The following is a 26702-nucleotide window of genomic DNA, read 5'->3' on the forward strand; positions in this document are numbered from 1 at the left end:
TAACGGTGACAAAACAATAAGCATCAAGTCAGTTAAACTCCTGGGATATTGATCTGGGCAGCGTTTCCCAAAAGCTTTATAAGCTTAAGTTGATCGTAGCGCCATTGCCACCAATGAATCTATGATCAACTTAGGCTTACGATGCTTTTGGGAAATGGAGGAGATTCCAGGAGACAGGCAGAATGTCTGTGAATGTCTCTGACCAAACAATCAGAAACAGACTTCATGAGGGTGGCCTGAGGGCCTGACGTCCTCTAGTGGGCCCTGTGCTCACTGCCCGGCACCGTGGAGCTTGATTGGCATTTGCCATTGAACACCAGAATTGGCAGGTCCGCCACTGGCGCCCTGTCCTTTTCACAGATGAGAGCAGGTTCACCCTGAGTACATGTGACAGACGTGAAAGGGTCTGGAGAAGCCGTGGAGAACGTTATGCTGCCTGTAACATCGTTCAACATGACCGGTTTGGTGGTGGGTCAGTGATGGTCTGGGGAGGCATATCCATGGAGGGACACACAGACCTCTACAGGCTAGACAATGGCACCCTGACTGCCATTAGGTATCAGGATGAAATCCTTGGACCCATTGTCAGACCTTACGCTGGTACAGTGGGTCCTGGGTTCCTCCTGGTGCATGACAATGCCCGGCCTCATGTGGCGAGAGTATGCAGGCAGTTTCTGGAGGATGAAGGAATTGATTCCATTGAATGGCCCCCACGCTCGCCTGACCTAAATCCAATAGAACACCTCTGGGACATTATGTTTCGGTCCATCCGATGCCACCAGGTTGCACCTTAGACTGTCCAGGAGCTCAGTGATGCCCTAGTTCAGATCTGGGAGGAAATACCTCAGGACACCATCCGTCTCACTAGGAGCATGCCCCGATGTTGTCAGGCATGCATACAAGCACGTGGGGACCATACAAACTACTGAGTACCATTTTGAGTTGCTGCAATGAAATTTCAGCAAAATGGACTAGCCTGCTGCATCATTTTTGTAGGCTGATAATTTTCATTTCCATCAAACGATGTGGCATTCTTTCATTCCTAACACATTACCCAGACCATATCAGTATAGATATCCAGCATGATATTTTCCCCTATTGAGATCTGATGTGTTTTCCAAGTGTTCCTTTAATTTTTTGAGCAGTGTACATATGACGCTATGGCACTGGATGTGTCTCACTCGCGGCATGAGAACAATTGGCAGATTTAAATGAAGAACAACCATATACACTTACTTTATATGCACGCACAGCTATATTACATCAGTAACTTTGGGATGCTGCAGACAAACGTGAGATGAAGCGGATTACTCATGAAAAGATTTCCCATTCTGCATGTCTGCTCAGCGCAATGACAGAAATATCTGAAGAGGTGTAACCAAGAGGTTTTGAGTTGAAAATCTCTTCAATTTCAGTCAAGACTATTCTCAGGACTTCTTCCGTCACAGTCTGCGCGCCAATGGTAACTTGGAGAGCTGTTTTGATTGAACGGATCTCCCTCTCCCAGCATCCACCACAGTGGATTAAACACAAACTTGATTTGCTGGGAAGTGAGGTGACCTTGTAGCTCATGATGCAAGGCAGCAAAGGATTCATTCAGTTCTCGTTCTCCACCCTTGAAGTTAGTGCCTTGATCACATAAGGTTTCCCAAATCGAAAGATGAAGGGCCATCAGGAAGGAGTCTGAATCTATGCTCGCCAACAGAGCTATATACACTGCCCTGGTCATAATTAATAATATGCCCCACCTCTTCTCATTTTGGCGTCCTACCTTAATCATGTAGGGACCAAAACAGTCCATGCCAGTTGAGAAGGCAGGCAGGCTTAAAGAGCTGTTGTCTCGCAAGTGGCAAGTCAGCCATACGAGGAACTTCTGGTTGTCCCTTCCATCTTCGACACTCCACACAATGTCGCTGGTGTCGCCAAACTGCTTCACGGCCCTGCAATACCCAGTAGGTTCTCCTTATCTCTGCGAACACTCGTTCTGACCCAGGGTAGTGCAGCTTCTCATCATAATCCTTGATAATGAGTTTGGTCACAGGATGTTGAAGAGCAAGGACGATGGGATGGACACAATCCAATTCTGTCTCACTGCAGCATCTTAAACAGCCACCCACACAAATAAGTCCAGTGATAGGGTCAAACTCAGGAGAGAGAGAAGCCAGCCTGCTTGCACCTGATACTGGTTTCCTGAACTTCAGTTGGACCATCTCGGTAGGGAAGGACACAATCTGCATGTGACAAAGCACTGTTTGTTCTACCGCTCTGTGTTTGTCAGTGCATGTAATGTTCACCACCCCGTAAAGCTGCTGACTGCATCTCTTTATGAAATCGGCCAGTGTGTCATACTGCTGTGGATTTGGCAAAGGTATAACTGTAGTCGATCCACAAAATGCAGACTGCCTTAGCTCGTTACTCTCTTCTTCAGCAGGCCAGGAAGGTTGCTCGGGACAATTCGCTGGTGGCAGTTTGAGAAAATGAAGGACTTTGATTCCACTGGCTTCCTTAAACTAGGTCACACAAGTATTTTATCTTGTGATGCTGTCAGCAGGATTGTCCTTGGATCATATGTAACAGGTAACAGATGCTGTGAGCTCTTGTATTTCCGCCACCTGAGTTCCCACAAACACCTTGTAACAACAAGAACTTGACAACAGCCAGGCAAGCACAGTCGTAGAATCTGACCAGAGTGTTAAGGAACAGATGGGGATGGTGAGTTCTGTGACAACGACCTTGGAGGGCTAGGCACCACTCAGAGCTGCACATAGTTCAAGGCGAGGTATAGACTGTTCCCACACAGCAAAAGTATTCTGTGGCGGATCGGCCACGGTGGTATCGCGTACGGAACGTATGGAACGTATACGCGAATGGACCCGTATCGGCGTCCACTTGCACGCAGTGACGGATCTGCAATGAAGGCGGATCGCGGACCCGCCGTGGCTCCGCGCTGCATCCGCTCCGCATCCACGATTAAAACCTTACTTCCGCGGCGGGTCCGTTTGGGATCCGCAAATTGATACAACCGTTACAGTAAAGGTGTGTGCGCGTCTGCGGATCCGACATGGGTCTGCTCAGGATCCGCTGATTGACAATAGAATTTACGGTGCCGCCCGGAGGCGGAGCTGATCCTCTGGGCGGTGCCAAAACGAATGTGACAGTCACACGGGTTTGGCGACTTGAATGCGGATCCACCTAGGAGTCTCCTGCTGTGTGGGTTGCTTTCGGGGGGGTAACACGTGATCTGGCCACTCAAAATGCAACTTCAACTTGGCCTTCTGTGTTTTCTATTCACAAATCTGCCACAGATTCATAGGCCTGCTCAGATGAGTCACAGAATACGTGTATATCACATCTGCTATTTGGGAAATCCATGTATGGACTGGAATAGCATCTTGGCAGTGATATTTTTCCAGATTACCCAGTTTCTTCTCCCATGAACTCCATAAGCTGAGCAGATCTTCTGGCTTTTTATCCCATAGGCGCTGCACCAGTGTTTTCGCTCTGATTCACTTCCCTGTGTAGTGCAAAGTGTCTGACTCACAATGCAAGAGCAGTCCAAGGGTAGATTCATTGGTATCTTGCAGTCCCTGACGAAGTCGCAAACCGAATGACACAATCCACTTTAACTGTCACCATTTTGTCTTGTAAAAGTCTGATGGCCTCTTGATCAAGTTGACTGCATCAATACTTTCTCACTGTTGTATGGAATTACATCCACCTGCCATAGCTTTGCCACTTGGGCAAACAGATCAGCATTGGGGGAGATGGCAAGGTGAGTGTTGAGCCTGTGCTTGATCTTGTGTAGGGCCTTGTAGCATCCAGACTAGCCAAGTTTAAACTGCAGCAGGTCCACCTGGAGAGCCTAGGCGAACAGGCTCAACTGGGGTAACAAGGTGTGGACACTGTGAGCCAATTAGCAGTATAGGCTGAACTCTGTCTATTTGCTGCAAAGGCAATCCAGCCAACAACAGGGTGAGTTTGCTCAGCGAGACCAAGCCTTTCGGCTGTAAAGGCACCTTGAATGGGGAATTTCTTGTGTCGGTTAGTGACAAGAGACACAGTGAATGAGACTGCCATCCCATGAAGGACCTCTTGGTCCTGCCTCACCGTTCGCAGTATTAGGTCCTCAGGCTGCCCCTTCAGATTTAACTGCTGTGCTGCTGTATGGAGCAGTATGGTCCTCTCCACCCCATCGTCTAATACAGTATATGCCTCAATAGATTTGTCCCTGTTGATGATGACTTTGCTCACCTTTAGAAGAACCTTGTGGCTGTAGATAGAGCGATCTACATACAGGGTGTCCTTGGTGGTGTTAACCAGACAGGAGTTGTCTTTAGTGTCCATTTCAGTTTTGCTATATGCAGTCCATCCATTTACATAATGAAGTATATACAGAGGTGTTTCCTATAGCACGTCTTACAGGGTGCTTTCAGGTTGCATTTTGAGGCATGATGACTCTGTCCACAGCACCAGCACTGATTGTTCTTACGGATCCAAGATTCCTTTTGTTCTTTAGTGAGCTCTTTAAAATTGGCACACCCATTTAAGAAGTGATTGGCATTGTCACAATAGGGGCAATATGCACGCAATCTCCCTTTGAATCTGACAGATTTAGATATTACCTCTGGAGCGGCTGCTTGGATTTCACTCCCAGTCATGGGTTTCTCTGTGCCCAGCAAGATGCAGGTTGGTTATCTAAAAGCCCTTGGGTTACGGTGGTCCTGCCTTTTCTTACTACTGTGTTCTGCTGGGAGACCTGTCCTCCTGGAGCTATAATCTTGTACTTGGAGCTCGTACTCCAACCAGTTAGAGGAATCAAGGAGAGTAGGTATAGTTACCCTCAGTGAGTGTATGTATCTCTCGAAGCTAGTTCTCAGCTCATGAGGGAGTCTACTTTGAAGTCATGACACATGTGACCCACAGTCTAATTGTAGATGATCTGTGAGGATCTGATATGTGAAACGAGGGTTCTCTAATGCCATGCACAACCTTGAAAACTCTCTTGGATCTGATGTCGTCATGGAGGGTATAGATGGCTTCGGTCCTCTGTAGGTTCTCTCCTGGAAGCATGGCACTGCAGATCTGGGTTCATCCTCAGATCGTCGTGTAGGATAGGATTCTCTGACACCCAAGTATAGATAATAGTTGTCTCAGTCTGGACTCTTCCTCATCACAGTGGATGGTTTCAGCATATGGATGAGGCTGAGCATGAGGAGGAACATCGAATCTCTGAGCAGGGGTACGATACCTTGACGTAGCTTGAGGCTGATCATCTGGTATAGGTGAAACAGTGCAGTCCCTCACCTGCTCTGTTATCTGCCTGATCTGCACAGAGAGGTGCTGATGGAAGTCTCTGCTTCATAATAAGGCAGTTTAACACCATGTCTGTGTAAATAATTATTTATAAAGCATACAGATGAGCAGAAGAACCCAGAATATGAAAGCAACAAGCTTAACTGGACTAAAATGTTTAACATGCAGTTGAGCTTGTTGCTTTCATATTCTGGGCTCTTCTGCTTGATTGTACAAAGTATGCTTTTTTTAATAAGTTGTGTACTAAATTTGTTTTTTTTATACTGTCTTGATGTACGCGCTTTTGTGTCTGTCATCAGATCTGTTGAAGATGCCATTTCTGTTCATGTGTGCCAAGACAGTTTAGAAATCCTGACTGGACGATTTTTTATGGCCATGTCCAGGATAAAGAGTATGTATGATCACCATATAGGCTATACATACAGTTACGGTGATATTAAATTACTTAAACCGTGATATAGGAATTTGGCCATATTGCCCATCTAGTCATTCATCAAGTCATTCATTCCCTGTGTAACTTGCAAAGGCATGTCCACAAACCACTTGCATTTCGTTTGGTCACACCACAAGTGTCACTGTGGCCTCAAAGCTTCCCCCTTGAGCTTGATTGCTATGTCTGAAGTAAAACGCGCCCCCTTCATTACCATACGGACAAAGAAATGTATAAATAAATAAATGTGGAAAAAAAAAATGAATAAAAACATATTAATAAATATAAATGAAAAAATAAATAAATGTGGGAAAATACAATTAAACAAATAGGGAAATACACATTTATTTTATTATTTTTTTACATTTCTTTTGACTATTTCTTTATGTATTTTCAGGCCTCCTCACAAGCTACACCCATTGATCATGTTTGTATTTCAGCACAAGATCACCTGCTGATGTGTTTGGAGACGCCAGTGATGTAGAAGTTCTGGAAACGCCTGTGCTTGGTGAAGTTTTGACTGATGAATGGCTTGTGATGATGATGTTTCTGAGAATTTTTAAATTCTGAGAATTTAAAAATGAAAAAATGAATTTCTAAAGAATGCTTTTTTTTTTCTTTTTACATACAGAACTTGACACCACTTTTCTCATGATACAGATACATGTTTCTGATGTCAGAATTCATGTTTGCTGATGCACAGACACTTAGAAAACAGAACTGCAAGCTGTTTGAGTTTTCAGAATTTAAGCTTGTGGTTTCACACTGAATAATACAGTGCATTGCAGGGTCACTGGATAAGCACCATTAACTGCAGTTAACTACAGTACAAGTGTGGTAAAAGGACTCACAGCAGCACTAAAACCTGCACTTCTACTCCATCCAAATGACCACACTAATGCTGCAACACCAGACACTGCAGTGATCCGAGATTAACAGACACAGAGAGAACTAAACACTAAACGCTTTCAAACCACAAGATCTTCGAGTCCTGCATTCATATACTGCTGTAGAATGACAACAAAAACAGCCATTTGCAGATGCTGACAAAGACAATATAAGTTGCATGAACAGTAAAAAATTAGTATATAAATGTGGAATGAACAAATAACTATAACTGTATAAAAATATTAGAGTGTATTAAGAAGTATTAGAGTTTTTTATACTTCCTCTTTTTAACTGTAGTTTGTGGTTTTGCTCTGTTAAACAGACATATCATCTAAATTAATAATAATCCTACTTGAATAGAATCTGCTTCAAACTTCAATGATTTTAAGCAACATGATAAATAACACAGTGATCTGCTGAATAGAAATTAGTCATGGTTTTCAATAAACTGATGATTAATATCACTGAGAAAATCATCTGGACTCGTGTGATGAAGCTCTATCTTCTGCTCTCCTTCACAGACGTCTCTTCAGCACAGGGATCAGCTCCAGATCTTTTATTCATAAAATTTTAGAAATTTTATTCATAAGGTTTCAAATTGTAGTCTTGTTTAACATTATGTAATCCTCCGAAACGAGCAGCACAAGTCACGAACAGAAATGTTATTTCATATTAAGTAGCTAGATGAGTAAACTGCTTTCAATAAATTCGACTAAAAACATCATTAACGCCACGATTTTAATATTAATACATAGGAATTCATATACATTCACACTTTACGTTACATGATGTACGTTTTATTTTTTGCTGTTAATAAAGTATTTTTACGTTTTAGCGATATAAATACGTCAATATTTTTTGTGTATGAAAACGTAAGTAAATGTACGTGTGGTAGAGCCACAATTACGTAAAAATACACACGTATTCCCATGAGATCACGTTGGACTGACACACAAAACTCCCGTTTTATTCAACGAATCTCTTAATTATATCGCGTTTGTACTGTTAGTGAAGATGAAAGCATTTGTTAGTGTGCAGAAATTGAGTCGCAATGACGAGATCACTGCTTTCATGCGCTCAACATGTCTGTGATAGGCTACAATGTTCATCACTGCAACCTTTCATGCCACAATCTAAATATAATGCCATAGATCTAAATGTAATGAAGTACTTTTCTATGGAAGCATATGTATAGCAAATTTCAGTTTGAAATGTAATATGCAAAATGGCAATGCAATATGTAAAATGGCAATGCATTTCTGTATTTGAATTTAAACCATTATTTTTTTTTTGGGAATAGAAATTATTATTATTATTACATAAATAATACTCATTAGCATCCTGGACTATATCGTTTTATTAATATGATGGATAAACAATCAGAACGATAAAAAGAGAAAAATATACAACCATACTGAGCAAGCAATAATCTCGGACAACTTGTCTAAGATTATTTCTCTGAGTAAAGGAACCTGCTGTAAATCACCGCTCACTCGACGCGTCTGTTTCAGCATTTATACAGACACGCAAGCGCGCTCACCTCACGATAAGGTGCACGAGCACCAGGCGCGTTCTCTACGAGTCGTCCTAACAACAATAAATATCTATGCCTCTAATAACGTACCTTCTATCACTGACGGACGCGCATAATCTTCAGAAACACTGACATTTCTCTGTTTTTGCTCAGCTTCATCAGTTTATGCCTCGCTCTTCTTAGCTCTGCTGCCGCCATGTTTCCAACACCTGGCCCCGCCTTGACGCAGTGATCGACAGGGCGGGGCGGAGACGTGATCGGCTCAGAATGCATTTTCAAATTCACATTGAATTTTGCTACATTCATTGCGGGACATTTAATGAAAATGCAATCGCAAGTGTCTTAACCGTGAGTGCAAATGCAATTAAAAAAATAACATTTAAATGATAATTTTGCTACAATTTTTGCTTGAACGTGTTAAACATATATAATAATTTCTGTAATACATTTTCATTTTAATTTTGCAACTTATAAAGCGTTAAAATATATGTTTAAATTATATGTTAAAACTATGTTAGGAAATAGCAAATGTAAATTATATTGTTAAATTTGAATTATCATTTTGCTCCAAACATTGCACATATGGTATGGAAAATGTAAATTCAAATACAGAAATGCATTGCCATTTTACATATTTCATTTCAAATTGAAATTTGCTACACATGTTTCCATACTTTTCACGATTAGTTAACCTTGAGAGCTGTAATAGTAAAAACGCGCTAAAAGAGAGAGTAATACTTAAATTCTATTTCAAATGGAAAGATGTCAGCCAATCACAGCAGTGGGCGTTTACACTGAAGTCTCACAGCAGACACGCCCCTTAAAACAGAGCGTTCAAATCAGAGGATAAATCAGGGTAGGAAAAAATTTCTTTTATTTATAAATTATAACAATTTTGGATGTAAAAAGCATACTATCATTATAAGTGCACCCTAGGAAACATTATAAAACAATAAAACAACACAGTTCGTGACCCCTTTAACTCCAACTCGCCTCAACACACCTATATGGAAGTTTCTAGTACACCTAATCAGACCTTGATTAGCTGCTTCAGGTGTTTAAATGGGGTTGAAGCTAAACTCTGCAGGACAGTGGCCCTCCTGGAGCAGGATTGGACACCCCTGCACTATGGAATACCAAAGCTGCCAAAATAATAAATAAATATATACATAAATAAATATAGAAAGAAATGGAAAATAATAATAATAAATGAATAAATACATAAATATTTAAAGTGTAAAAAAAACAATGTGTATGTATACCTTTTATACATTTTATATTCTTTATACCTTTTATATACTTTATATATGTATTTATGTCTACATTTATTTATTTCTACATTTCTTTGTCCATATGGAAATGAGGGAGGTGTGTTTTCCATCAGACATCAGCAATCGAGCTCAGAGTGGCAAGGGTGAACCTTTGAGGCCACAGTGACACCTTGTGGTGTGACCAAACAAAATGCAAGAGGCACGGGTTTGACTGCTGTTCTAGTGCACTTTCATGGGTAGAAGGTTGGAAAAACACGGGTTACGGGTTGCCTGGAACGCGGCATTAGCCCAAATCTATTTTGTCCAATGACATTTTAATTTTCTGGTAACAGCTTTACTGAAATGAAAGGAGCTTGTTGTAGTATTCTTGAGTAAAGTTCATAAAATGTCCATTGTCCGTCGCAATATGATATGTTATAAGCTATAAGTATTATTATTCAGTAATAACCAGTTACCACTTTTATGCACATACATGTTCAAATGAAGTAACTGGTAAACATCTACAAGGACTTAAAACAAATTGACCTTGGATATTGGATTGATATTTGAGCATATGTTTACTATTTAAAAGTGGACACGCCTAGAATTAATTGCTGCAAAAGTGTCAATAATGTCATCATAGGACATCTGCCTGGAAACATCCCTGTTTATGCTCATACAATCAGACATGGCATTGCCACATACCATTTTAAACCCTTTTGAATCTATTCTATATAGCTAAAGCTGTAAACACTTACAGTTAGGACTGGGGCGTGCCTCTGATGCTTGTCTTCCTACAGTAGCATCTGCCTTGTGATTCTCCAGATATTTGTTTAGTGCACCTGTCATGATTGTTTGTACCATTAATATAAATCTCTCCAGCATAAACAGATTCTCATAATCTGCACTCCCACAACACAATGCCTGTCTGTCTGTGACTTCAACTGCACTATTACAGCATAAAGAAATGCATTTATTTTATGTTTTTAATTTATTTCTTGATATGCACTGAATTCATGTAAAACTAATTTTTATTTATTTTTTTTCTGTTGAAACTATGTTCGTTTGGCAGGTCCACGCTGGTTGTCGAACTTGTCATAGTTATGACACAATCACTTGGTCATTTTACACTAAACAGCCATCTCTGATAATGATTTTTCATTCAACTTTGCTATGCTATAATATTCCGCTTCTGAAATGACCATGACGTGGTAAATCTGTCCCGTGCTAACATGCAGTGTCATGTTTTGCTCGTGATGATGGAACGACTAGCTTGTAGTAGAACAGAACAATTAACCACTTAGTAACCAGTGGTGTGCGATGGTGTTTTAAAATGAGGAGGCAAAGTCCTCATTTATGTCCTGTTACACAATTTTAAGTTAACATTACACTGTAAAAAATATTCCGTAGTTTTTACAAAATAATTTTGGCAGCTATGGTTGCCAGAATAATTTTGCAAAAAAAAAAGAAAAACTGTAAACACATTTACAGAACTGTCAATTTTACAGTATAAAACTGTAATTTACAAACAAGAAAATTTGAATGTAGACAAGTAAATTCAACAATGCATACTACTACTAAAATCTGTTTTGTACCTTTAACATCTATTTGTTACATACAGAAGGGAGCGGAGACACAGGTAAGGATTAACAGGTTTATTTCAGGTAATGCAGAGCGTGAGCAGAGTGCAGGTGAGTGATGGCAGATGAATAGATCGATGAGCCGATGAACTGGAACTGATACTTGTCTGTGTATTCTTAGGGAGCGTGGATGTCAGGAGACGTGGAACAGACAACACACCGGAGAAGCACAGGAGACGAGGAGACACTGGGAATCACTGAGGACGCTGGAGACAGGTAAGTAGATGAGCAAGGGAGTCCTGGAGGTAAGTGAACACTGGTATGTGTTAACGAGACCAGACAGTGACTGAGTGATCTGGAGTGTCTTTTATGTGGCTGTGGTGATGAGTGCAGAATGAGCGTCAGCTGTGGCTTGTTAATACTCAGGAGAGGGAGTGCGTTGTGATTGGGTGAGTGTAGAGCCTGGCGTGTCTGTGACTTTACCCCCCCCTCCACGGTCCGCTCCTGAGGACCGCGGACCCCGACGTCGTGGTGGTCGACCTCTGCCTCGGGGAGCTGGCTTGCTGGGATGTCTGGCGTGGAAGTCGTCAAGGAGGCTGGGATCTATAACATCATTCCTCGGGACCCATGAGCGTTCTTCGGGGCCATAACCTTCCCAGTCGACCAGGTATTCAAGGGACCCACCACGACGCCGGGAGTCCAAGATGTCTTTCACCTGGTAGGCTACTCCGTCTTCTGCGATGAGTGGAGGAGGGGGATCTTCGGGGTTGCCAGGCTCTGTGGAGGGAAGGACAGAGGGATGGTGAGGCTTCAGGAGTGATACATGGAAAACTGGGTGAATGCGATACTCAGGAGGGAGTTGCAGGTGATAGGTGACGGGGTTGACTTGCCGGATGATGGTGAAGGGGCCAACGAACCTAGGACTCAGCTTCCTACAGGGCAGGCGCATCCTGAGGTCCCTGGTTGACAGCCAAACTTTCTACCCTGGCTGGTAGTTGGGTGCGTGGGAGCGTCGAAGGTCGGCTGTCAACCTGCGCCTGCGTAGGGCTCGCTGGAGTTGCAGATGTGCTGAGTCCCAGACCCTCTCGCTCTCCCGGAACCAGTAATCCACCGCCGGAACGTCTGATGGTTCCCCATCCCAGGGGAAGAGTGGGGGCTGGTAGCCGATCACGCATTGGAAAGGTGTAAGGCCTGTAGTGGGTTGACGGAGTGAGTTCTGGGCGTACTCGGCCCAGCCCAGGAACTGGTTCCAGGAGTCCTGGTGGCCGTGACAGAAGGTACGTAGGAAACGGCCGATCTCCTGTATCTTCCTCTCCATCTGCCCGTTCGTCTGGGGATGGTTTCCGGAGGAGAGACTTATGGTCACACCTAGGAGTTTGAAGAAGGCCTTCCAGACTCGGGAGGTGAATTGGGATCCACGGTCTGATACAATGTCTTCAGGTAATCCAAAGTAGCGGAATACATGGTTGAATAATAGCTCTGCCGTTTCCATGGCAGTGGGGAGTCCAGGCAGGGGAATTAAACGACAGGACTTGGAAAAGCGGTCGACGATTACCAGTACACATGTGCATCCATCGGAGACGGGAAGGTCGGTAATGAAGTCCACTCCTAGGTGTGACCAGGGACGAGTGGGAATGGGCAGAGGCTGGAGTTTTCCGGAGGGAAGATGGCGTGGACTTTTGGAGACGGCACATTCCCTGCACCCTTGTACGTACCTCCTGACGTTGGATGTCATGTTGGGCCACCAGAAGTGCTGTTTTAACAGCGAGAGGGTTTCGTTGACCCCGGGGTGGCCAGTGCCCAGTGAAGTATGAGTTGAGTGGATGAGGGGTGTGCGTCGTGACCGGGGTACATACTTCAATCCGGGGGGACAACCCGGCGGAATGCTGGTGGAGGCATTGGACTCGGGGAGCGTCTCTTCCGACCAGGAGATGGGACTCATTACGAGTCGTTCGGGGATGATGGGCTCTGGATCCTCGTTGCTCTCATCGAGGCTGTGGATACGGGAAAGGGCATCGGCTTTCACATTCTTTGATCCGGGGCGGTAGAAGATGGTGAAATTAAATCTCGTGAAGAATAGAGCCCATCTGGCCTGGCGGGGGTTTAGTCTCTTGGCTTCTCGTAAGTATCCTAGGTTCTTGTGGTCTGTTAAGACTACAAAAGGGTGTTTAGCTCCCTCAAGCCAATGCCTCCATTCTTCCAGGGCAAGTTTGATGGCGAGGAGTTCGCGGTTGCCGATGTCATAATTAACTTCCGCCGGGTTGAGTTTCCTGGAGAAGAAAGCGCATGGATGGCGTCTGCTGGGATTCCCCTGCTGCTGGGATAACACCGCTCCCACTCCGGTGGTTGAGGCGTCAACCTTGACGATGAAGGGGAGCTCTGGGTCAGGGTGAGCCAGGAGGGGAGCGGTCGTGAAGGCGGTCTTGAGGGCCTCAAAGGCTTGGGTGGCGGCTGGGGTCCAGGACAGAGACTTGGGCTTACCACGGAGGAGGTTGGTGAGTGAACCGGTGATGGAACTGTAGTGCTGGATGAAACGGCGGTAGAAGTTGGCAAATCCTAGGAATCTTTGTAATTCTTTAATAGTGGAGGGAATGGGCCATTCTTTTACTGCAGTGACCTTCCTCTCGTCCATGCGGACGCCACTGTGGTCGATGTTGTAGCCGAGGAATTGCACGGAAGGCTGATGGAAGGTGCACTTCTCGGCTTTCAGGAAGAGGTGGTAATCTCTCAGGCGTTGGAGGACCTCCGCAACGTGTCGGCGATGTTCGGCCAGGCTCCGGGAGTAGATCAAAATGTCGTCAATGTAGACCAGGACAGACCGGTGCAGGAACTCCCGGAGCACCTCATGCATGAAGTCTTGGAATACGGAGGGGGCGTTGACCAGTCCATACGGCATGACGAGGTACTCATAATGGCCAGTAGGGGTCACGAAAGCCGTTTTCCACTCGTCCCCCTCACGTATTCTGATGAGGTTGTACGCGCTGCGGAGGTCCAGCTTGGTGAACACAGTGGCGCCGCGTAGATGTTCCAGGGCTGCTGGGACGAGAGGAAGGGGGTAACGGAACTTAACGGTGATTTGGTTGAGTGCTCGGTAATCAATGCAGGGCCGCAAGCCTCCGTCCTTCTTAGCCACGAAGAAAAAGCTAGAAGCAGCAGGGGAAGTGGACGGTCGGATGTAACCTTGCTTGAGAGCCTCGTCGATGTACTCCTCCATGGCTTTCTCCTCCGGAACGGACAGGGAATATATCTTCCCTCTGGGCACTGGCTCACCTGGGATGAAGTCAATGGCACAGTCCCATGGCCGGTGGGGGGGCAGCTTGGAGGCTTGTTTAGGACAGAAGACATCTCTGAAGTGGGAGTAACAGGCTGGGATGTCCGTGGAACGTTTCTCGAGAGGGCTTTCCACTGTAGTAGCCCCGACTTGGATTTCTTGGGAACTTGGAGAACTGGACACGGGGAGTTCGGGGAAACAGTCATGGAAGCACTGGTTACCCCACTTCAGGATTTCTCCTGTCCTCCAGGAGATGGTGGGGTTGTGCTGCTCAAGCCATGGGCGCCCTAGGATCACGTCAGATGTAGACTCCTCCAGAACCAGCAGCTGAATCTCCTCGGTGTGGAGCACTCCCACTTGGAGACGGAGGGGTCCCATGCTGTAATGTACTTTCCGTAATGGTTTTCCTGTTATCGCGTGGATCTGGTAGATCTTCTGCGTTGGGGTGGTCTTGAGATGCAGCTGGCGACAGAGGGCTCCGGAGATGAAGTTTCCAGCTGACCCAGAATCGAGGAGCGCACTGGCTGAAAGACAAAGTTCATGTCACAGACACGCCAGGCTCCACAGTCACCCAATCACATCGCACTCCCTCTCCTGAATACTAACAAGCCTCACCTGACGCCAATCCACACTCATCACTACAGCCACATAAAAGACACACCAGTTCACACAGTCACTGTCCGGTCTCGTTGACACTTACCTGTGTTCACTTACCTCCTGGACTCCCTAGCTCTCGAACTACCTGTCTCCAGCGTTCTCCGTGATTCCCTGTGTCTCCTCGTCTCCAGTGTTTCTCCAGTGTGTCTTCGTTCCCACGTCTCCTGGTATCCACGCTCCCTGAAAGAATCATCCAGTCAAGTATCAGTGCCAGCTCTTCAACATTCTGTTCTGTTCATCTGCATTCACTTACCTGCATCCTGTTCACGCTCTGCATTCCCTTCAATAAACCTGTTAACCCGTATCTGTGTCTCCGTCCCCTTCTGTACGTAACAGTTCAGCGGCAGTAAGTGTTATTACAATTGTGAGCGGTTTCATTTTATTCAGAGTGGGCAGGATGGCACTCACCAAAGGCCGGGCAGGACGTAGGGGGCATTCAGCGATATAATGCCCGGCACCACCACAATACAGGCAGAGATTCTGGGTCAGCCTCCTCTGTCGCTCAGCTGCTGAAAGGCGTGAGTGCTCAACTTGCATGTTGTCGTTTGCTGGTTCTGGGGAGCTGACAGACTCTGGCTGGCGGGGAAAGGAGGGGAATAGCGGCTGGCCCTGGTGCTCTTCTAAGCACAGCTGCATACGAGTGGCAAATCTGATGGATAGCTGAATGAATTTCTCGAGCCCGATGGAATCCTCGTATGCAGCGAGATGCAACCGCACACGTGGATCGAGGCCTTGACAATATGTAGTAATCAAAGCCTGCTCGTTCCAGCCACTTGCAGCAGCGAGGGTACGAAACTGGAGGGCATAATCAGACACAGTTAGTGCACCTTGCTTTAAATTGCATAATCTCTCACCAATCGACGAGTCCCAGGCGGGTTTACCAAAAACTTCCTTGAAGTGGGTTGTAAAACTTGACAAGGATGATACTACGGGGTTGTTTAAGTTCCAGAGAGGTTCAGCCCATCGCAGTGCTTTTCCGTGAAGCTGAGAGATTATGAAAGCCACCTTTGAACGATCGTCGGGATATAAGTGCGGTTGCATCTCCAGGACCAGCGAACATTGCAGGAGAAAACCGTTGCAATCCTCCGCCAGACCAGAGAAGGGCACCGGTTTGGCCATGGGACTGGCGACCACGGGAGGTGAAGGAGCTGCGGCGGTGGATGCGGAAGTGTTCGCTGGTGTCGTTGTCGTGGAGGTGCTGGCGAAGGTGCGACGAAGTGCAGTGACCAGCTCTTGAATGGGATCCGGGGTGCTCATGCTGTTACCTGGGCGGTGTAGGTCCGGTCTTCTGTTACATACAGAAAGGAGCGGAGACACAGGTAAGGATTAACAGGTTTATTTCAGGTAATGCAGAGCGTGAGCAGAGTGCAGGTGAGTGATGGCAGATGAATAGATCGATGAGCCGATGAACTGGAACTGATACTTGTCTGTGTGTTCTTAGGGAGCGTGGATGTCAGGAGACGTGGAACAGACAACACACCAGAGAAGCACAGGAGACGAGGAGACACTGGGAATCACTGAGGATGCTGGAGACAGGTAAGTAGATGAGCAAGGGAGTCCTGGAGGTAAGTGAACACTGGTATGTGTTAACGAGACCGGACAGTGACTGAGTGATCTGGAGTGTCTTTTATGTGGCTGTGGTGATGAGTGCAGAATGAGCGTCAGCTGTGGCTTGTTAATACTCAGGAGAGGGAGTGCGTTGTGATTGGGTGAGTGTAGAGCCTGGCGTGTCTGTGACACTATTGACAACCACCATAATAATTCAGGTGGTAAAAGAGAAAGCCACATGAAGAATCAGAGTTCATCACAAGTAGCTTTTCCACGAGCTGAAGTATATACTAATGTAAAGAGGGTGCAAAGAGTCATTCACGCAAACGCAAAACACCATCACGGTAACCCACAACACTTACATAATGCAATAAACATTCATTAAACAACAGAAGATGTAACATAAAACCCTAATGTACATAACTGATAACAAAAACTATAAAGAAACATGATTTTTTAAACAAAATACTTTCAAATATGGAGTGTCACACAGGGAATTGTGGGAATATCAGTTTACAGTTTTTGACTGTAAATTATACATTGATTTGTTCTTTTTTACTTCTAAAAATTGTAAAATTTACAGCATTTTACTGTGAAAATTACATAAAATGTCTGGTAAGAGCTTTTACAGTTTTTCCCTGTATATAGTACTGGAACTTACTGTTAACCTATTTACATTTTTTTTCCGTAGCGTTTTTACAATATTTCACTGTTAAAATCACATTCATTTTTTACAGTGTACATAAAAAGAGAGACCAAATACAATTCTATTTTGTTATTTTTACACTGTATAATGTTCTATTTATTAAAACCAAGTATAAATTTCATCAAGTTAGTGTTTCTACTCATTTTTACACTTATTCCAAAATAATAACCTTAAGGCAGTAACAATTTAAACTATTATTTATATTATTATTAACAAAAACCCTTCAACTGGACCGAACGAGAGTCTCGAGGCCTGCCGCTGCTCTGAGTGAGTGACAGGAGGCGTGGCTCTGTACAACTGCAGTGTGCGTGAACTCACTGTCGGAGAGAAGAGAGAGAAAGCGCTGCCGGTGTATGGATACTGTAGAAAAGCGGTATTGAACTGTTTAACATATTTTAATAGAGAGATATGTTTAGAAAAACTATATTTTGACAGCACTGTTAAGAAACCTCAAACCTGAAAAGATTCAGGGCTTTTGGAAAAACATTCGGGGCTCCAGCCCCCTTAGCCCACCCAAACCTACGTTTTGCAATGTAAAATAGCAGACAGGGACCATCTACAAAGTACAAAACGAAGAGGGAAAAAAAACGCTCAGTTGTTTCATCCATATGCTTTACTCTGGAAAAAAGGCGAACAAACTGAGCACACAAAGCCTTGAAACATAAACACACTCAGTCTCACCTGGTAAAAACACTGTAAATGTTACATATTGGAAAGAATAAAACTAGTAGTAATAGTAATGTTATTGAGAAAAAGAAGTTTTACATTTTAGTAAAAACCATTAATTCAATCCCAAATTCAAATCGTGTGATCTATTACTATGTCATAAAAGAACTGCTTTCAGTTGGTTTTACTATCATAAGTGATGCAAAAACAATGCTATTGACATTCAGATATGATTATAAATTTGTATAAAATACATATAGAGTATTTTTTTAAATATAGAGGTGTTCTAACTCAACTTTAAATGCCGTGTGTCATTACTGGTTGCTAGAAAAACAATTTGATGTTGGTTTTACTGTCAAAAGTGATGCTGAAGGTATGTTATTGAAAGCAACAATTGCGAAAAATCTCACAAAGCCTCCTAAAGACTGAGCGATATTACTGCCCCCTAGAGGAACATGATGCAGTTGTCTTGACTGAGTTTGATATTCAACATTTAAATAAATTCTTTATAAATTCATACAGTGCTCAATCTTAGCTTCACAGGGTGTGTCTTGTTACTGGATCCATTGTGGGATTGACAGCGGACCGGAGAAAGCTTTGAGAGCGGCCGAGAGCGTCAAAAAGGTTGGGCAGTTCTGGACTTCATGCAAATAGCAAGCGGAAAACGCAGGCGGCAGCCAATCTCTGTGAGGTTCAGGTGGTGACGTCTGACTTGAGCGTTTAAAAATATGCAGACTTGTTGGAGTTTATGCTGATTTAGTGCGTAAATCATATTGTTTACACAGTGGACGTTTTGCAGTCGTTATATGTTAAATATTGCCGTTTGGATGCTTTCATTATGATTATACTGGCTGGGTTTATAAAAGTTTACAAAATTGACAGGATATCTTTAATTGGGACATTTGGAAACAAAGCTTGCCTATTTCCAAATGTAATCTTGTGCATCTCTGATGATTATATTGTCCGTGCTTTGAAAAAAAAACATAGATTAAACACACTTGCTGCAGACACACCCCAAAGTGGAGGTGTTATAGCGTTGCCAGCGGCACTGAGCGGAGTTTTCCCACTGTAGTGGACACCCACCGTAAGGACTGTGCGGTATTACTGCCCCCTAGAGGAACATGTTGTAGTTGTTTTGACTGAGTTTGATATTCAACATCTAAATAAATTTATTTAAAAATCATAGTGTTCAATCTTAACTTCACAGGGTGTGTCTTGTTACTTGGACCTAAAAAGAACATTTCTTTTCATATATTTATATCATTTGTAATTCAGGATAAATGCTATTGAATTAAATAAAAGCCAGTTAATGAATTCATTTTAACCAAAATTAACAAAGCTTATTAGCTATTTAAAGGAACACTCCACTTTTTATGAAAATAGGCTCATTTTCCAACTCCCCTAGAGTTAAACAGTTGAGTTTTACCATTTTTCGAATCCATTCAGCCGATTTCCGGGTCTGGCGGTACCACTTTTAGCATAGCTTAGCATAGTTCATTGAATCTGATTAGACCGTTAGCATCTCCTTAAAAAATGACCAAAGAGTTTCAATATTTTTCCTATTTAAAACTTGACTCTTCTGTAGTTACATCGTGTACTAAGACCGACGGAAAATGAAAAGTTGCAATTTTCTAGGCCGATATGACTAGGAACTATACTCTCATTCTGGCGTAATAATCAAGGAAATTTGCTGCCGTACCATGGCTGCAGCAGGCGCAATGATATTACGCAGCGCCTGTGACCCCCTGTTCGCTTTCATAGGGGGCACACATTTTTTTGATCCGAGAAACAGACTCACCAAAACAATAATATCCCATATTTATTGTTAATGAAATAGACTATATTAACACCAAAACACAAGATAGTCCATCCTAATTTGACCAAACTATACCAAAAACTAGAGAATGACTCTATTTTATTACATTTGGTGTAAATGGGGATCGATAGTGCATAATAATGTAGGCCTTGCACTGTTGAGGCTCACACAGCTCATCTCGAGCAGAAATCAAAACAAATGAGAACAGCACACACAAAGAAACTCAGTTAACATGTGGTAAAAATTCAAAATGTGGAGTTTTTAAATTTATAACGTATGATACAGTTAAACAACATCACACGACCAAGAGTGCTGTGCTCCCGATCACGATTGAAAATGTGACACTGCTTTCACGACAAGTAAGCTTACAAAAAACGCATGTCACTTACAAAAAAAACCCCAATATTGACTGTTTTTTCTATTTCAGCAGCAAAAACAGATCCAAACAAAGATCACAGCAGAACCATTGTGCACATACTTCACAGCAACACTCAGCCTAGTGATGGGGAGTCGACTCCAAAAGAGTCGATTCCTCGACTCTGAATAGCCCCAGAGTCGGGGTCGACTCCAGCACAGGAATCGACTCTCGGTGTCGACTCTGTTGCTGTGTCCGGAATCGCTCACTTGTTTACTGATACTCGAATCCATAGCCTACATAATGCATGGCATTTAAGTGCATAATGTCTATGGTTAAGTGCACTAAGCAAGGAGTGAACGAAATGAAGCGAGGAATTCGGACATTGACGAATCGCGCCAGAGAGCTGTCGCAGAAACTTTGTCACATACATTTATGTAGTTTACTTTAGAAATAGATAACAGTCATAGTGACTTTAGTTTGTAATTATACATACCTCTGTGTCAGCTTTAGTATTGATGGTAGCTTATATTATTGCAATAAATATAGATTTGATTTTCCATAGTTAACCGTGTTCATTAAACTAACCATACATAAAAATAATAAAAAACTCACATGAACAATAAACACATTAATAAGTGTACATTGTATGCATTTTTTATGTATTGTATTAATTTTAGTATCTTTAACTCTCGTGTCCAAGCACTTTTAAGACAGCGATCATGTGCGTTAGCGCCATCCCTCTACCATTATAATGAGATTAATTCATTAAAGAATTCCTGCTTTCTCGTTTATTTAATTCTGACATAATATTCGACCACAGATGTTTTTCATGACTTTTCTCTCGGTAAAATTAGGTATCGGCAATTAGCAACATTGATAGGCTACTCATCAAGTCATCTCTAAACTGGACTAATTTGGACAGTCTTGCTAAACGTTTGTTGTTTTAATGAGGGGATTTTAAGGCTTCGCGTTGGGGAAAAATAAATGAAGTGTGTAAGGACTGCCATCTTGCCTTATTTATGACCATTTTGATGTACAGTAAATGGAGTCGAGGAGTCGATTCCATTGACTCCTACAGTGGGAGTCGGGAGTCGGAGTCGACTCCAAAAAACCTGGAATCGAACACCCCTAACTCAGCCGTCTTTCCTTACTGAATGACTCAGCGTTTTGAACGAATCAGTTGAATCAAAGATTCAATGACCCATTCATAAACAACTGCCTCATTCTTGAATGAATCGGCCATTTGAACGAATCGTTTGAATGAATGACTCAATGACTCAATCATGAAGGTGGTCAAATGCCGCCACCTACTGGCGGTTTAGTTTCATGTTTAAAAGTCATAATTTTCTCCCCAATATTTCTTATTTGTATTTTCAAAAAATATTAAAAAAATCTCTTATTTAAAGCAGCTGTCATTTATAAATGTCAGTGATTTGATTTGATTTGATTTGATTGATAATAGCCCTGTGTGTCTAATTATTCTAATTGAATTTATTGATCAAATAAAAAAAAAATAAAATTAAAGATGCAGCATACATTTAATAAGGTTAGGGGGGAAATACCCTTTATAAAGGTAAAAAAAAAAAAAAAAAGTCTTCGGGGTGAATATCACAAAAATGCAGATTTAAAAGTTAAAGTTGACAGAACACTGATGAAATATTGCTTCAGAATAAGTTATATTTACACCACACACAAAAAACGTCCTGCATTTGTAACATATTAATGTGCAACAAAGATTTTGAGTGTACTCACTTTTAAAATAGTTGAAGGTGACGGGTCTCAAGTGATAGTCATTTATAAATATAGCCTAATTATGTTTCAAGTTCCGTTTTGTGTAATAATCTGTTAACTATGAATTTTCTGATCATAGGCGGAGGGTGAACCAACTCCAGGGTAAAGAGGTGCGATTCCCATTTAAAAACACATTTAAATAGATTTCCTTGAAATAGTTTTAAGTTACTTGCCTCTGTACAACCTACATATCCCAACATAAACACTGCTGATAAATTTTTTGTTAATAAATCATCAACGTTCACAAACCACTGTTAATTTGAACAAATTACTTGCTCAGGATTTGGCAGAAAGCGTGCAAAGGGCGCTCCCTAAAACTCATTAAATTTAGATCATCTCGGATAATGTGTTATTTAAAGATACCGTTGTAGAGATAGTGTTCCTGTGAGATACATGCTACTGAAGACATTTCGTTATGGAATACGTGAATGGCCAGATCCACAGAAATAAGGTTTTTGCTCTCAATCGTAAATTTGCTGAACAACCATAAGATTAGGGGGGCACGTTGTGGGGCACTGCCCCCTAATGCCCCTCTTGGCGATGGGCCTGTACCCTATTGTTATATATTGTGTTGACATCTCATCAATTAAATATTTACCATCTTATATTCTGCATAATTGGGTGTTTTTAAATAAACACTGACAAAAACTATACAAGGTTTAGGGCTGGACGATATGACGAAATATATAACGTTGATATAAGTGATCACTCCGATTTAGACCTACCTATATTGTGTTTATATACAGTGTTCACAGGCAGATTTGCTTTATATATTTCCCCGGCGTCGAAATCAGGCACATATAAATGTCAGAAAACACGATTCCTGGCTGCATGTCAATATCCGTGGATTAGGTTTCTTTGACATGTTATAAGAAACACTTTCGAGCCCAACCTTTAGCGTATCATTTGTTTTACTTGCGTTTTCGCAGTTTCCCCTATTAAATCCAGTCATGAAGCAGGTTCTTTTGCCACTCAGTCCAGCTGAGGGTGCGTGTTGCGGCGGGAAACTGACATCGATGCATACCCTCTATTGGCTGATTCAGAGGTTGAGGGCGGCCATTTTGTGTTGACATCATTGTAGTCCTTAGTTCACAACACTTAAGTCAGCACTTAAGAATCAGTCTTAAACTTTTAGTAAAGTTGCTTTTAGCTTCTTTATAAAAAGTCTCCTACTCTTAGAAAAGTCCTACTCTTTACTAAGAATTTTTTGACACTTAAGTCAAAACTTAAGACTATTCTTAAGAGCATTTCTGAGAAGTTTTATACATACGGGCCCAGATCGATGTACTTTGTAGACGGTCCCTATCTGTTCTAAGCGCTAGCGTGTCACCGCTAGAGATAAAATACTGTAATGGCACTCTTATCCAAGTTTGAAAATGTACCATTCGATCAAAGCAACCAGTCTGACAAGTTGTTATATTCCTTTTTGATTCTTGTTTATTTTGTACTGCAAAGCAGGAACAACCTTTTAAACTTTATATAACAACACAACATGGAACGACAGTGTTACGTGTGGTGCTGCAGGGATCAGGCAATACACGGAAATCCACAAAGTAAGGGTCTTTAATGAACGTAGGAGCAGAAACAACACTAACACACAGAAGGCTAACAATATAACGGACAAGGAGTGCAGGGAGTGAGTCCAACTTAAAGGGAGTGCTGACGAGGACAACAGGTGCTGGGAATCCGTGGAGATGGCTGGAAGACTGATGAGGGAAGTGCAAACAGGAGTGCGGAACAGGAGGATTCTGGGAAACGGAGTCCGGGAAGGCGTGGATGTGACATTACCTCCCCCTCCCCGGAAGGCGTGTCCTCACGCCTCAGATGAAACAGCGGGGAGGGGGGGTGGGCACCCTGGAGACCTACAGGCAGGTGCGGGGGGTGCAGGCGGGTGCGGAGGTCTCCAGGGCGGGTCAGGAGCCCTGGCAGGCCACGGAGGGTCAGGAGCCCTGGCAGGCCACGGAGGGTCAGGAGCCCTGGCAGGCCACGGCGGGTCAGGAGCCCTGGCAGGCCACGGCGGGTCAGGAGCCCTGGCAGGCCACGGCGGGTCAGGAGCCCTGGCAGGCCACGGCGGGTCAGGAGCCTTGGCAGGCCACGGCGGGTCAGGAGCCTTGGCAGGCCACGGAGGGACAGGGGCCGTGGGCGGCCCTGGCGGGTCTCCTAGCCCACCCCCATCTTTCCCACCCACAGATACCCTTCCCCCCCCAAAAAAAATATTTTGGGAGACTCAGGGGTTCAAAGGGCTCGTGGGCTACTGGAGTGGGTTCAGCGGCGGTTGGGGTGGGCTCGGCGGCGGCTGGAGTCGGAGCGGGCTCGGCGGCGGCGGCGGCGGCTGGAGCGGCTGGCTCGGCGGGAGCGGGCTCTGGGGCTGTTGGAGCGGGCTCTGGGGCTGCTGGAGCGGCAGGCTCGGCGAATACTGGAGCGGCCTCGTCGGCAGCCGGGGCGGCCTCGTCGGCAGCCGGGGCTGGCGAGGGGTCTGAAAGCGGGGTCCAGTCCATCCCCTCATACTCCACCAAAAGACCCACTGACACTGGAACGGGCTGCTTGGAGGCAGAAAACTCAGAAGACTGGGGCTGCACGGAGGCAGAAAACTCAGGAGACTGGGGCTGCATGGAGGCAGAAAACTCAGGAGACTGGGGCTGCACGGAGGCAGAAAACTCAGGAGACTGGGGCTGCACGGAGGCAGAAAACTCAGGAGACTGGGGCTGCACGGAGGCAGAAAACTCAGGAGACTGGGGCTGCATGGAGGCAGAAGACTCAGGAGACTGGGGCTGCACGGAGGCAGAAGACTCAGGAGACTGGGGCTGCACGGAGGCAGAAGACTCAGGAGACTGGGGCTGCACGGAGGCAGAAGACTCAGGAGACTGGGGCTGCACGGGGGCTGCACGGAGGCAGAAGACTCAGGAGACTGGGGCTGCACGGAGGCAGAAGACTCAGGAGACTGAGGCTGCACGGAGGCAGAAAACTCAGGAGACTGGGGCTGCTTGGCGGCCTTCTTCCTTTTCCTTCTTGGCCGTTTCGGCCCGCAGAGGATCTTTCATAGCCCATCCGGGGTTTTGGGTCCGGCAGGACACCAGGGGAATGCTTACTGGAGGGGCAGGCGGAGGAAAATGGAGATTGGCGAACTGGCCAGGCCGCCTGTGTTTCTGGGGTGACTGGACGAGGAACGTATGATCTATCACGAACCTCCTCAATTACAAACTCTGAACAATTTAGAAACAAAATCAGATTGATTGCATCGACTAGGGAAAAATAACAGGCAGGTTCCTTAAAACGAATCATGTCCTCATCCAGCCCCGCCAGAAAACAGGCGTTCAAACATGCATCTGGCCAATTCGCCAAATAAGCAAGCTCGACAAATTCCTCCACATACCTCTCCAGCGAACGACCGTCCTGCCGGAACCCAACGAGGCGATCCGAGGCTGTCACCGGCTTGGGAGGCATGGGAGACGCAGGGATCTCAGAGACGGTGAACAAGCCCATCTTTGTTGCAGATTTCCAGTGGTTTTCGGTCCGTTATTCTGTTACGTGTGGTGCTGCAGGGATCAGGCAATACACGGAAATCCACAAAGTAAGGGTCTTTAATGAACGTAGGAGCAGAAACAACACTAACACACAGAAGGCTAACAATATAACGGACAAGGAGTGCAGGGAGTGAGTCCAACTTAAAGGGAGTGCTGACGAGGACAACAGGTGCTGGGAATCCGGGGAGATGGCGGGAAGACTGATGAGGGAAGTGCAAACAGGAGTGCGGAACAGGAGGATTCTGGGAAACGGAGTCCGGGAAGGCGTGGATGTGACAGACAGTCAAAAACTGTATTGCTCCGTCCTTGCTTACGATCCACTAACCCGGATGTGACGTTTTTAATCACCTCATCAGTTAGCAAGGGCATAATAAAAGCATATATAATTATAGTATAAACGTTCTTAATCTTTACAAAAAATACAAGTACAATAAGTAATAATCTAACAACACTTAAATATTATCAGATTTGCACCATATGTATTATGGCTCTAACAAATACATTGCTACACATTGAAAAGTATTAAAACTCATAAACTGCAATGTGTGTGTCACGATCACTGTCTGTTCCTGGACTCCATTTCCCATAATCCTCCCTTCCAATCACCTGCACACTCCACACCAATCACCAAGTGCCACACACACCTGCAAATCATTACCTGGACTATAAAAGACACACACACACACACACCCTTTGCGAAGTCTTGGTTTGCCCCGGTGATCACTTCTGAGCGTTTTCTTGTGGATTGTATTTCTGTTGCCATTGGACTGTTTATTGGACTGTGTTTGTTTGCCGCCTGCCCTGATCCTTGCCTGTTATTTGGACTCTGCTTGTCTGCCGCCTGCCTCGACCATTGCCTGTCCCTGTTTGTGTCTCTGCCTTTGCCCCTGTCTACTCTGTAAGTACTTTTAATAAACAAGCTGCAAATGGATCCTCACGCATTCGACCCATCATTACAGAAGACTTCGCCATCAAACGATCCAGCAGCTTCTACGAGCGCTTCCAGCCTTAGCATGGACCCAGCAATACGTCTCGTCCGCCTTCGGCAAGGTAATTGTACACTCGAGGACCACATTCAGAAGTTTCTAGACATTGCCTATTTCTCTGACCTGCCTGACTGTGCCCTCATTGACTTCTTTGGCTATGGATTAAACGAACCATTGAAGGACTACTTACTTATTAATGGTCCCCGAGGGTCGTTCGTGGAATTTCTGGACTTTGCCCTGCTTACTGTTGGTTCACTTTTTACTGTGGGTGTCGCGGAGGAACGCGACACCTCGTCCCCCCATGTAATGGCTGCCTCTAAAGAGAGCATTCACAAAATGGCAGCCACAACATCATCACATCATGTCTCCGTTGATCTTCCAGAG

At 44.3% G+C, this 26702-nt stretch overlaps 1 protein-coding gene across 1 annotated transcript in view; it reads right to left on the minus strand.

Moving 5' to 3' along the window:
- Nucleotides 1-2612: 2612 nt before the first annotated feature.
- The window catches only part of LOC127517166 (polymeric immunoglobulin receptor-like), a 197143-nt gene continuing 173053 nt past the window's right edge, over nucleotides 2613-26702 (minus strand). The window contains exon 9 of the transcript XR_007931200.1: nucleotides 2613-2732. The gene's annotated coding sequence lies outside the window, so the exon portion shown is untranslated. The remainder of the gene's footprint in view (nucleotides 2733-26702) is intronic.

The sequence above is a fragment of the Ctenopharyngodon idella genome, chromosome 8, assembly GCF_019924925.1.
Source record: "Ctenopharyngodon idella isolate HZGC_01 chromosome 8, HZGC01, whole genome shotgun sequence".
NCBI classification, from domain to species: Eukaryota; Metazoa; Chordata; class Actinopteri; order Cypriniformes; family Xenocyprididae; genus Ctenopharyngodon; species Ctenopharyngodon idella.